Below are 12,205 nucleotides of genomic sequence, written 5' to 3'. Positions count from 1 at the left end.
AATGTTTATAGCACTTACTGAATGTTTCTAGCACTTACTGAATGTTTCTAGCACTTACTGAATGTTTATAGCACTTACTGAATGTTTCTAGCACTTACTGAATGTTTCTAGCACTTACTGAATGTTTATAGCACTTACTGAATGTTTCTAGCACTTACTGAATGTTTCTAGCACTTACTGAATGTTTCTAGCACTTACTGAATGTTTCTAGCACTTACTGAATGTTTCTAGCACTTACTGAATGTTTCTAGCACTTACTGAATGTTTATAGCACTTACTGAATGTTTCTAGCACTTACTGAATGTTTCTAGCACTTACTGAATGTTTATAGCACTTACTGAATGTTTCTAGCACTTACTGAATGTTTCTAGCACTTACTGAATGTTTATAGCACTTACTGAATGTTTCTAGCACTTACTGAATGTTTATAGCACTTACTGAATGTTTCTAGCACTTACTGAATGTTTCTAGCACTTACTGAATGTTTATAGCACTTACTGAACGTTTCTAGCACTTACTGAATGTTTATAGCACTTACTGAATGTTTCTAGCACTTACTGAATGTTTCTAGCACTTACTGAATGTTTATAGCACTTACTGAATGTTTCTAGCACTTACTGAATGTTTCTAGCACTTACTGAATGTTTATAGCACTTACTGAATGTTTCTAGCACTTACTGAATGTTTCTAGCACTTACTGAATGTTTCTAGCACTTACTGAATGTTTCTAGCACTTACTGAACGTTTCTAGCACTTACTGAATGTTTATAGCACTTACTGAATGTTTCTAGCACTTACTGAATGTTTCTAGCACTTACTGAATGTTTCTAGCACTTACTGAATGTTTCTAGCACTTACTGAATGCTTCTAGCACTTACTGAATGTTTCTAGCACTTACTGAATGCTTCTAGCACTTACTGAATGTTTATAGCACTTACTGAATGCTTCTAGCACTTACTGAATGTTTCTAGCACTTACTGAATGTTTCTAGCACTTATTGAATGTTTATAGCACTTACTGAATGCTTCTAGCACTTACTGAATGTTTCTAGCACTTACTGAATGTTTCTAGCACTTACTGAATGTTTCTAGCACTTACTGAATGTTTCTAGCACTTACTGAATGTTTCTAGCACTTACTGAATGTTTCTAGCACTTACTGAATGTTTATAGCACTTACTGAATGTTTCTAGCACTTACTGAATGTTTATAGCACTTACTGAATGTTTATAGCACTTACTGAATGTTTCTAGCACTTACTGAATGTTTATAGCACTTACTGAACGTTTCTAGCACTTACTGAATGTTTATAGCACTTACTGAATGTTTCTAGCACTTACTGAATGTTTCTAGCACTTACTGAATGTTTATAGCACTTACTGAATGTTTCTAGCACTTACTGAATGTTTCTAGCACTTACTGAATGTTTATAGCACTTACTGAATGTTTCTAGCACTTACTGAATGTTTCTAGCACTTACTGAATGTTTCTAGCACTTACTGAATGTTTCTAGCACTTACTGAACGTTTCTAGCACTTACTGAATGTTTATAGCACTTACTGAATGTTTCTAGCACTTACTGAATGTTTCTAGCACTTACTGAATGTTTCTAGCACTTACTGAATGTTTCTAGCACTTACTGAATGCTTCTAGCACTTACTGAATGTTTCTAGCACTTACTGAATGCTTCTAGCACTTACTGAATGTTTATAGCACTTACTGAATGCTTCTAGCACTTACTGAATGTTTCTAGCACTTACTGAATGTTTCTAGCACTTATTGAATGTTTATAGCACTTACTGAATGCTTCTAGCACTTACTGAATGTTTCTAGCACTTACTGAATGTTTCTAGCACTTACTGAATGTTTCTAGCACTTACTGAATGTTTCTAGCACTTACTGAATGTTTATAGCACTTACTGAATGTTTATAGCACTTACTGAATGTTTCTAGCACTTACTGAATGTTTCTAGCACTTACTGAATGTTTATAGCACTTACTGAATGTTTCTAGCACTTACTGAATGTTTATAGCACTTACTGAATGTTTCTAGCACTTACTGAATGTTTCTAGCACTTACTGAATGTTTCTAGCGCTTACTGAATGTTGCTAGCACTTACTGAATGTTTCTAGCACTTACTGAATGTTGCTAGCACTTACTGAATGTTTCTAGCACTTACTGAATGTTTCTAGCACTTACTGAATGTTTCTAGCACTTACTGAATGTTTCTAGCACTTACTGAATGTTTATAGCACTTACTGAATGTTTATAGCACTTACTGTATGGGTGTATGGGTGTGTGGGTGAGTGTATGGGTGTGTGGGTGAGTGTATGGGTGAGTGTATGGGTGTGTGGGTGAGTGTATGGGTGTGTGGGTCAGTGTATGGGTGAGTGTATGGGTGTGTGGGTGAGTGTATGGGTGTGTGGGTGAGTGTATGGGTGAGTGTATGGGTGTGTGGGTGAGTGTATGGGTGAGTGTGTGGGTGAGTGTATGGGTGTGTGGGTGAGTGTATGGGTGTGTGGGTGAGTGTATGGGTGTGTGGGTGAGTGTATGGGTGAGTGTATGGGTGTGTGGGTGAGTGTATGGGTGAGTGTATGGGTGTGTGGGTGAGTGTATGGGTGTGTGGGTGAGTGTATGGGTGAGTGTATGGGTGTGTGGGTGAGTGTATGGGTGTGTGGGTGAGTGTATGGGTGAGTGTATGGGTGTGTGGGTGAGTGTATGGGTGAGTGTATGGGTGAGTGTGTGGGTGAGTGTATGGGTGTGTGGGTGAGTGTATGGGTGAGTGTATGGGTGAGTGTGTGGGTGAGTGTATGGGTGAGTGTATGGGTGTGTGGGTGAGTGTATGGGTGAGTGTATGGGTGAGTGTATGGGTGTGTGGGTGAGTGTATGGGTGAGTGTATGGGTGAGTGTGTGGGTGAGTGTATGGGTGTGTGGGTGAGTGTATGGGTGTGTGGGTGAGTGTATGGGTGTGTGGGTGAGTGTATGGGTGAGTGTGTGGGTGAGTGTATGGGTGAGTGTATGGGTGTGTGGGTGAGTGTATGGGTGAGTGTATGGGTGAGTGTATGGGTGAGTGTATGAGTGTATGGGTGAGTGTATGGGTGTGTGGGTGAGTGTATGGGTGAGTGTATGGGTGAGTGTGTGGGTGAGTGTATGGGTGAGTGTATGGGTGTATGGGTGAGTGTATGGGTGTGTGGGTGAGTGTATGGGTGAGTGTATGGGTGTGTGGGTGAGTGTATGGGTGAGTGTATGGGTGAGTGTGTGGGTGAGTGTATGGGTGAGTGTATGGGTGTATGGGTGAGTGTATGGGTGTGTGGGTGAGTGTATGGGTGAGTGTATGGGTGAGTGTGTGGGTGAGTGTATGGGTGAGTGTATGGGTGAGTGTGTGGGTGAGTGTATGGGTGAGTGTATGGGTGTGTGGGTGAGTGTATGGGTGTGTGGGTGAGTGTATGGGTGAGTGTATGGGTGAGTGTGTGGGTGAGTGTATGGGTGAGTGTATGGGTGTATGGGTGAGTGTATGGGTGTGTGACAACAGGGGTTATTGTTCCCTGGAAACAACATCGTACTTATCTACAAGTTTACCAGGTATACAACCCAGGTCTACAACCCAGGTATTCAACCCATGTATATAACCCAGGTACATATCCCAGGTATACCACCCAGGTATACAACCCAGGTATTCAACCCAGGTATATATCCCAGGTATACCACCCAGGTATACAACACAGATGGCATCCCACAACTGAGCAAGAGTTAATAAACCCACCCATTTAGACACAATGACTGCGGTAAATTCGTTGAGCTAATGATGTTGGTAGAGTGACTGACGTGAGTCTTACTGGTCTGGATCAACAGGCAACCTCCAGTAGTACCTCCAACATCAGATGTCCACCAGTGGTCACACGATGTCTCCTTGATGTACCACCTGTCATGCTCTCAGATGGTCAAGTCTCCATCACCTCGGGTGACATCCATCACATTGATCGCTACCTCGTTAAACTTCACAAAAGAGTAAATAACCCCACTAATTAGGCCGAATGACAATAAATGGGAGTTGAAATTGGATCCAAGGAAGGGGAGGATAGATCCAGTTCCTTGGATCGTGCTCCCTTCACCAACAATAAGACCTTGGAAGACTTCACCCCCTTCTAAATCCTCTCCTAGTTCCCTCACTCTCGTATTCCCCCACCCAGTCCCCAACCAGTACCCCCACTCTACAATGCACTTCTCAATATATAATCACCGCCACTAAACACCAGGCTAGGGAAGAAGGCGGCGACAAAGGTGAGGTTAAGGGCGGCTCCTCCACCACACTAACTACCATTATCACCCTTGTGATGTAAGCTGACACCGTGGTGCGTCCTGCGTCCCTCGACTGGCTGGTTGGCTGTCTGATTGGCTGGGTGGCTAGCTGAGTGATTGGTTGGCTGGCTAGCTGAGTAATTGGTTGGCTGGCTAACTGATTGGCTGGCTGGCTAGCTGACTAATTGGCTGGCTAGCTGGCTGGCTGGCTGACTGACTGAATGGGTGGCTGTCTAGCTGGCTGATTGACTGGCTGGCTGACTGGCTGGCTGACTGACTGGATGGGTGGCTGGCTAGCTGGCTGATTGGCTGGCTGACTGATTGATTGGCTAGATGACTGGTTAGTTTCTTGGCTGGCTAGCTGGCTGACTAGCGAGGGTCCTGGATGACTGGGGTTCCTGGTTGGCTGACTGGCTGACTGACTGGCTGGTTGGCTGTCTAACTTGCTGCTACTGGTTGGCTGGCTTGCTGGTTGGCTGGCTGGATATCTGGATGGCTGGCTGGCTGGGATCTGCCTAAGGGGAACAACAGTCAACAATGTCCCTGGTTGACTCTGGACGCTGACGACCCACTCAATCGACCCACTCCATAAAAACTGCGAGTCTTTGTTTCGCTGTTTGCTGTCAGGCGAAGCACACAACGTAAACAATATTCAAAAAAAATTTTTTACCCCCTCGTAGTCTCATCTTACACGCAGGGCAGAGCTCGTGAGGCTAGAGGTTACTGAGCTATCTTACACGCAGGGCAGAGCTTGTGAGGCTAGAGGTTACTGAGCTATCTTACACGCAGGGCAGAGCTTGTGAGGCTAGAGGTTACTGAGCTATCTTACACGCAGGGCAGAGCTCGTGAGGCTAGAGGTTACTGAGCTATCTTACACGCAGGGCAGAGCTTGTGAGGCTAGAGGTTACTGAGCTATCTTACACGCAGGGCAGAGCTCGTGAGGCTAGAGGTTACTGAGCTAACTTTTATGTATGTCTTACATTATACCCCATGATTTTGAAAGGAAATATTAAATGCTGGAGTCAGTCCAGAATGCTGGGTGCTGGTTGGGGTTCCATCAGGATGCTGGGGGCAGGCTGGGGTCCCTCCATGATCCTGGGTGCTGCCTGGAGTCTCTCCAAAACCCTGGGTGCTGGCTGGGATCCCTCCAGAATGCTGGGTGTTGGCTGGGGTCCCTCCAGAACGCTGGGTGTTGGCTAGGGTCCCTCCAGAACGCTGGGTGTTGGCTAGGGTCCCTCCAGAACGCTGGGTGCTGGCTGGGGTCCCTCCAGAACGCTGGGTGCTGGCTGGGGTCCCTCCAGAACGCTGGGTGTTGGCTAGGGTCCCTCCAGAACGCTGGGTGTTGGCTAGGGTCCCTCCAGAACGCTGGGTGCTGGCTGGGGTCCCTCCAGAACGCTGGGTGCTGGCTGGGGTCCCTCCAGAAAGCTGGGTGCTGGCTGGGGTCCCTCCAGAGCGCTGGGTGCTGGCTGGGGTCCCTCCAGAACGCTGGGTGTTGGCTGGGCTGAGGAAACAGCAAGAGGAGGAGTGAATTAAACTGACAAGACTTGTCGAGGTCGCCGCGTGAATACACAGGAAGAATGTCGTCCGCTATACACAAACATCTGCAAGTCGTGGGAGCTGCTGAGTATCGCTTACAATAATTTAATCAGCATGACATTGTTGCCGGAGTGACAATGGTCCCAGCTTCCCAATACCTGATCTACTCCCCTTACCTCCCCTGGCTATCATTTTCGCAGGGTTAAGTGACCTATTGCCTCTTCACACACATCTTCTTCAAAGATTATATCTCGTAGTTCCCTCCGGTATTGATATACACTTCTACAAGGAGAGAATCTATATAAATCTTCAATGTTTATTTTACTCCACTAGTGATGTGCATTGCGCTTACGCAAAGATGGTGGTGGTATAGTGCAGGTTTGCCTGTGTGAGTATTCAGCTCTCAGGGTGATGGCATGTGAGCTGCACCCTGACGGCTCCTCAAAGGGAGGTGACAACCTTTTCTATACAGCTGATGGCCAACGCGCCCTTTTCAATTGGGACTGGCAGCTGAACGGGCCCTGCTTGTTGGCTTGTTTGTGGGAGGTGTTAGTGAGGGAATTGACTGAGGAGTTCTTGGTCCCGTGCAGGCGACGCCAGCCACGCCCACATCTCTTAACTGATTTCACCAATAAGTTATATCACAAAATATGAACTAATGTCATGGCAGATTTCACAAAAGAAATATGTTCTTCAGACTTCACAAAAAGTCTAGGATTTCTCTCACATTTTTCTCTTCTTGAAGTGACTATCGAATTTTCATATTCGTGTATGTTATTGCTTCTTTAGGTAACTTAATCATCACTTATAACAAGAACAGCACAAGTTGTGTTGATTTCGCGTGTAGATTTTGTCTCTATCAACGTTATTTGCAATTTCAATATGTCAATGTTGATCACTTTTCTTCGGAAATATATTTTAGCGGAAAAGAATTGTTTTTTTTTTAGCAAGATTGTGTTGACGTGTTGGGGAAAGTTGGGTTTTGTTGACGTGTTGGGGAAAGATGGGTTTTGTTGACGTGTTGGGGAAAGATGGGTTTTGTTGACGTGTTGGGGAAAGTTGGGTTTTGTTGACGTGTTGGGGAAAGTTGGGTTTTGTTGACGTGTTGGGGAATGTTGGATTTTGTTGACGTGTTGGGGAAAGTTGGGTTTTGTTGACGTGTTGGGGAAAGTTGGATTTTGTTGACGTGTTGGGGAAAGTTGGGTTTTGTTGACGTGTTGGGGAAAGTTGGGTTTTGTTGACGTGTTGGGGAAAGTTGGATTTTGTTGACGTGTTGGGGAAAGTTGGGTTTTGTTGACGTGTTGGGGAAAGTTGGGTTTTGTTGACGTGTTGGGGAAAGTTGGGTTTTGTTGACGTGTTGGGGAAAGTTGGGTTTTGTTGACGTGTTGGGGAAAGTTGGGTTTTGTTGACGTGTTCGGGAAACTTGGGTTTTGTTGACGTGCTGGGGAAAGTTGGGTTTTGTTGACGTGTTGGGGAAAGTTGGGTTTTCTTGACGTGTTGGGGAAAGTTGGGTTTTGTTGACGTGTTGGGGAAAGTTGGGTTTTGTTGACGTGTTGGGGAAAGTTGGGTTTTGTTGACGTGTTGGGGAAAGTTGGGTTTTGTTGACGTGTTGGGGAAAGTTGGGTTTTGTTGACGTGTTGGGGAAAGTTGGGTTTTGTTGACGTGTTGGGGAAAGTTGGTTTTGTTGACGTGTTGGGGAAAGTTGGGTTTTGTTGACGTGTTAGGGAAAGTTGGGTTTTGTTGACGTGTTGGAGAAAGTTGGGTTTTGTTGACGTGTTGGAGAAAGTTGGGTTTTGTTGACGTGTTGGGGAAAGTTGGTTTTGTTGACGTGTTGGGGAAAGTTGGGTTTTGTTGACGTGTTGGGGAAAGTTGGTTTTGTTGACGTGTTGGAGAAAGTTGGGTTTTGTTGACGTGTTGGAGAAAGTTGGGTTTTGTTGACGTGTTGGAGAAAGTTGGGTTTTGTTCACGTGTTGGAGAAAGTTGGGTTTTGTTGACGTGTTGGGGAAAGTTGGGTTTTGTTGACGTGTTGGGAAAAGTTGGGTTTTGTTGACGTGTTGGAGAAAGTTGGGTTTTGTTGACGTGTTGGAGAAAGTTGGGTTTTGTCTTCATGCACGTGCGGCGGGATGACAGCACACACACACACACACACACACACACACACACACACACACACACACACACACACACACACACACACACACACACACACACACACACACACTTACAAGACTCTATCCTCCTGTCACCAGTACAGTCACTTACAAGACTCTATCCTCCTGTCACCAGTACAGTCACTTACAAGACTCTATCCTCCTGTCACCAGTACAGTCACTTACAAGACTCTATCCTCCTGTCACCAGTACAGTCACTTACAAGACTCTATCCTCCTCTCACCAGTACAGTCACTTACAAGACTCTATCCTCCTGTCACCAGTACAGTCACTTACAAGACTCTATCCTCCTGTCACCAGTACAGTCACTTACAAGACTCTACCCTCCTGTCACCAGTACAGTCACTTACAAGACTCTATCCTCTTGTCACCAGTACAGTCACTTACAAGACTCTATCCTCCTGTCACCAGTACAGTCACTTACAAGACTCTATCCTCCTGTCACCAGTACAGTCACTTACAAGACTCTATCCTCCTGTCACCAGTACAGTCACTTACAAGACTCTATCCTCCTGTCACCAGTACAGTCACTTACAAGACTCTATCCTCCTGTCACCAGTACAGTCACTTACAAGACTCTATCCTCCTGTCACCAGTACAGTCACTTACAAGACTCTATCCTCCTGTCACCAGTACAGTCACTTACAAGACTCTATCCTCCTGTCACCAGTACAGTCACTTACAAGACTCTATCCTCCTCTCACCAGTACAGTCACTTACAAGACTCTATCCTCCTGTCACCAGTACAGTCACTTACAAGACTCTATCCTCCTGTCACCAGTACAGTCACTTACAAGACTCTACCCTCCTGTCACCAGTACAGTCACTTACAAGACTCTATCCTCTTGTCACCAGTACAGTCACTTACAAGACTCTATCCTCCTGTCACCAGTACAGTCACTTACAAGACTCTATCCTCCTGTCACCAGTACAGTCACTTACAAGACTCTATCCTCCTGTCACCAGTACAGTCACTTACAAGACTCTATCCTCCTGTCACCAGTACAGTCACTTACAAGACTCTATCCTCCTGTCACCAGTACACTCACTTACAAGACTCTATCCTCCTGTCACCAGTACAGTCACTTACAAGACTCTATCCTCCTGTCACCAGTACAGTCACTTACAAGACTCTATCCTCCTGTCACCAGTACAGTCACTTACAAGACTCTATCCTCCTGTCACCAGTACAGTCACTTACAAGACTCTATCCTCCTGTCACCAGTACAGTCACTTACAAGACTCTATCCTCCTGTCACAAGTACAGTCACTTACAAGACTCTATCCTCCTGTCACCAGTAGAGTCACTTACAAGACTCTATCCTCCTGTCACCAGTACAGTCACTTACCAGACTCTATCCTCCTGTCACCAGTACAGTCACTTACAAGACTCTATCCTCCTGTCACAAGTACAGTCACTTACAAGACTCTATCCTCCTGTCACCAGTACAGTCACTTACAAGACTCTATCCTCCTGTCACAAGTACAGTCACTTACAAGACTCTATCCTCCTGTCACCAGTACAGTCACTTACAAGACTCTATCCTCCTGTCACCAGTACAGTCACTTACAAGACTCTATCCTCCTGTCACCAGTACATTCACTTACAAGACTCTATCCTCCTGTCACCAGTACAGTCACTTACAAGACTCTATCCTCCTGTCACCAGTACAGTCACTTACAAGACTCTATCCTCCTGTCACCAGTACAGTCACTTACAAGACTCTATCCTCCTGTCACCAGTACAGTCACTTACAAAACTCTATCCTCCTGTCACCAGTACAGTCACTTACAAGACTCTATCCTCCTGTCACCAGTACAGTCACTTACAAGACTCTATCCTCCTGTCAGCAGTACAGTCACTTACAAGACTCTATCCTCCTGTCACCAGTACAGTCACTTACAAGACTCTATCCTCCTGTCACCAGTACAGTCACTTACAAGACTCTATCCTCCTGTCACCAGTACAGTCATTTACAAGACTCTATCCTCCTGTCACCAGTACAGTCACTTACAAGACTCTATCCTCCTGTCAGCAGTACAGTCACTTACAAGACTCTATCCTCCTGTCACCAGTACAGTCACTTACAAGACTCTATCCTCCTGTCACCAGTACAGTCACTTACAAGACTCTATCCTCCTGTCACCAGTACAGTCACTTACAAGACTCTATCCTCCTGTCACCAGTACAGTCACTTACAAGACTCTATCCTCCTGTCACCAGTACAGTCACTTACAAGACTCTATCCTCCTGTCACCAGTACAGTCACTTACAAGACTCTATCCTCCTGTCACCAGTACAGTCACTTACAAGACTCTATCCTCCTGTCACCAGTACAGTCACTTACAAGACTCTATCCTCCTGTCACCAGTACAATCACTTACAAGACTCTATCCTCCTGTCACCAGTACAGTCATTTACAAGACTCTATCCTCCTGTCACCAGTACAGTCACTTACAAGACTCTATCCTCCTGTCACCAGTACAGTCACTTACAAGACTCTATCCTCCTGTCACCAGTACAGTCACTTACAAGACTCTATCCTCCTGTCACCAGTACAGTCACTTACAAGACTCTATCCTCCTCTCACCAGTACAGTCACTTACAAGACTCTATCCTCCTGTCACCAGTACAGTCACTTACAAGACTCTATCCTCCTGTCACCAGTACAGTCACTTACAAGACTCTATCCTCCTGTCACCAGTACAGTCACTTACAAGACTCTATCCTCCTGTCACCAGTATAGTCACTTACAAGACTCTATCCTCCTGTCACCAGTACAGTCACTTACAAGACTCTATCCTCCTGTCACCAGTACAGTCACTTACAAGACTCTATCCTCCTGTCACCAGTACAGTCACTTACAAGACTCTATCCTCCTGTCACCAGTACAGTCACTTACAAGACTCTATCCTCCTGTCACCAGTACAGTCACTTACAAGACTCTATCCTCCTGTCACCAGTACAGTCACTTACAAGACTCTATCTTCCTGTTACCAGTACAGTCACTTACAAGACTCTATCCTCCTGTCACCAGTACAGTCATTTACAAGACTCTATCCTCCTGTCACCAGTACAGTCACTTACAAGACTCTATCCTCCTGTCAGCAGTACAGTCACTTACAAGACTCTATCCTCCTGTCACCAGTACAGTCACTTACTTACAAGACTCTATCCTCCTGTCACCAGTACAGTCACTTACAAGACTCTATCCTCCTGTCACCAGTACAGTCACTTACAAGACTCTATCCTCCTGTTACCAGTACAGTCACTTACAAGACTCTATCCTCCTGTCACCAGTACAGTCACTTACAAGACTCTGTCCTCCTGTCACCAGTACAGTCACTTACAAGACTCTATCCTCCTGTCACCAGTACAGTCACTTACAAGACTCTATCCTCCTCTCACCAGTACAGTCACTTACAAGACTCTATCCTCCTGTCACCAGTACAGTCACTTACAAGACTCTATCCTCCTGTCACCAGTACAGTCACTTACAAGACTCTATCCTCCTGTCACCAGTACAGTCACTTACAAGACTCTATCCTCCTGTCACCAGTATAGTCACTTACAAGACTCTATCCTCCTGTCACCAGTACAGTCACTTACAAGACTCTATCATCCTGTCACCAGTACAGTCACTTACAAGACTCTATCCTCCTCTCACCAGTACAGTCACTTACAAGACTCTATCCTCCTGTCACCAGTACAGTCACTTACAAGACTCTATCCTCCTGTCACCAGTACAGTCACTTACAAGACTCTATCCTCCTGTCACCAGTATAGTCACTTACAAGACTCTATCCTCCTGTCACCAGTACAGTCACTTACAAGACTCTATCCTCCTGTCACCAGTACAGTCACTTACAAGACTCTATCTTCCTGTTACCAGTACAGTCACTTACAAGACTCTATCCTCCTGTCACCAGTACAGTCACTTACAAGACTCTATCCTCCTGTCACCAGTACAGTCACTTACAAGACTCTATCCTCCTGTCACCAGTACAGTCACTTACAAGACTCTATCCTCCTGTCACCAGTACAGTCACTTACAAGACTGTATCCTCCTGTCACCAGTACAGTCACTTACAAGACTCTATCCTCCTGTCACCAGTACAGTCACTTACAAGACTCTATCCTCCTGTCACCAGTACAGTCACTTACAAGACTCTATCCTCCTGTCACCAGTACAGTCACTT

The sequence above is a fragment of the Cherax quadricarinatus genome, chromosome 60, assembly GCF_038502225.1.
Source record: "Cherax quadricarinatus isolate ZL_2023a chromosome 60, ASM3850222v1, whole genome shotgun sequence".
NCBI classification, from domain to species: Eukaryota; Metazoa; Arthropoda; class Malacostraca; order Decapoda; family Parastacidae; genus Cherax; species Cherax quadricarinatus.
Note: the sequence above shows the minus strand (reverse complement) of the source record.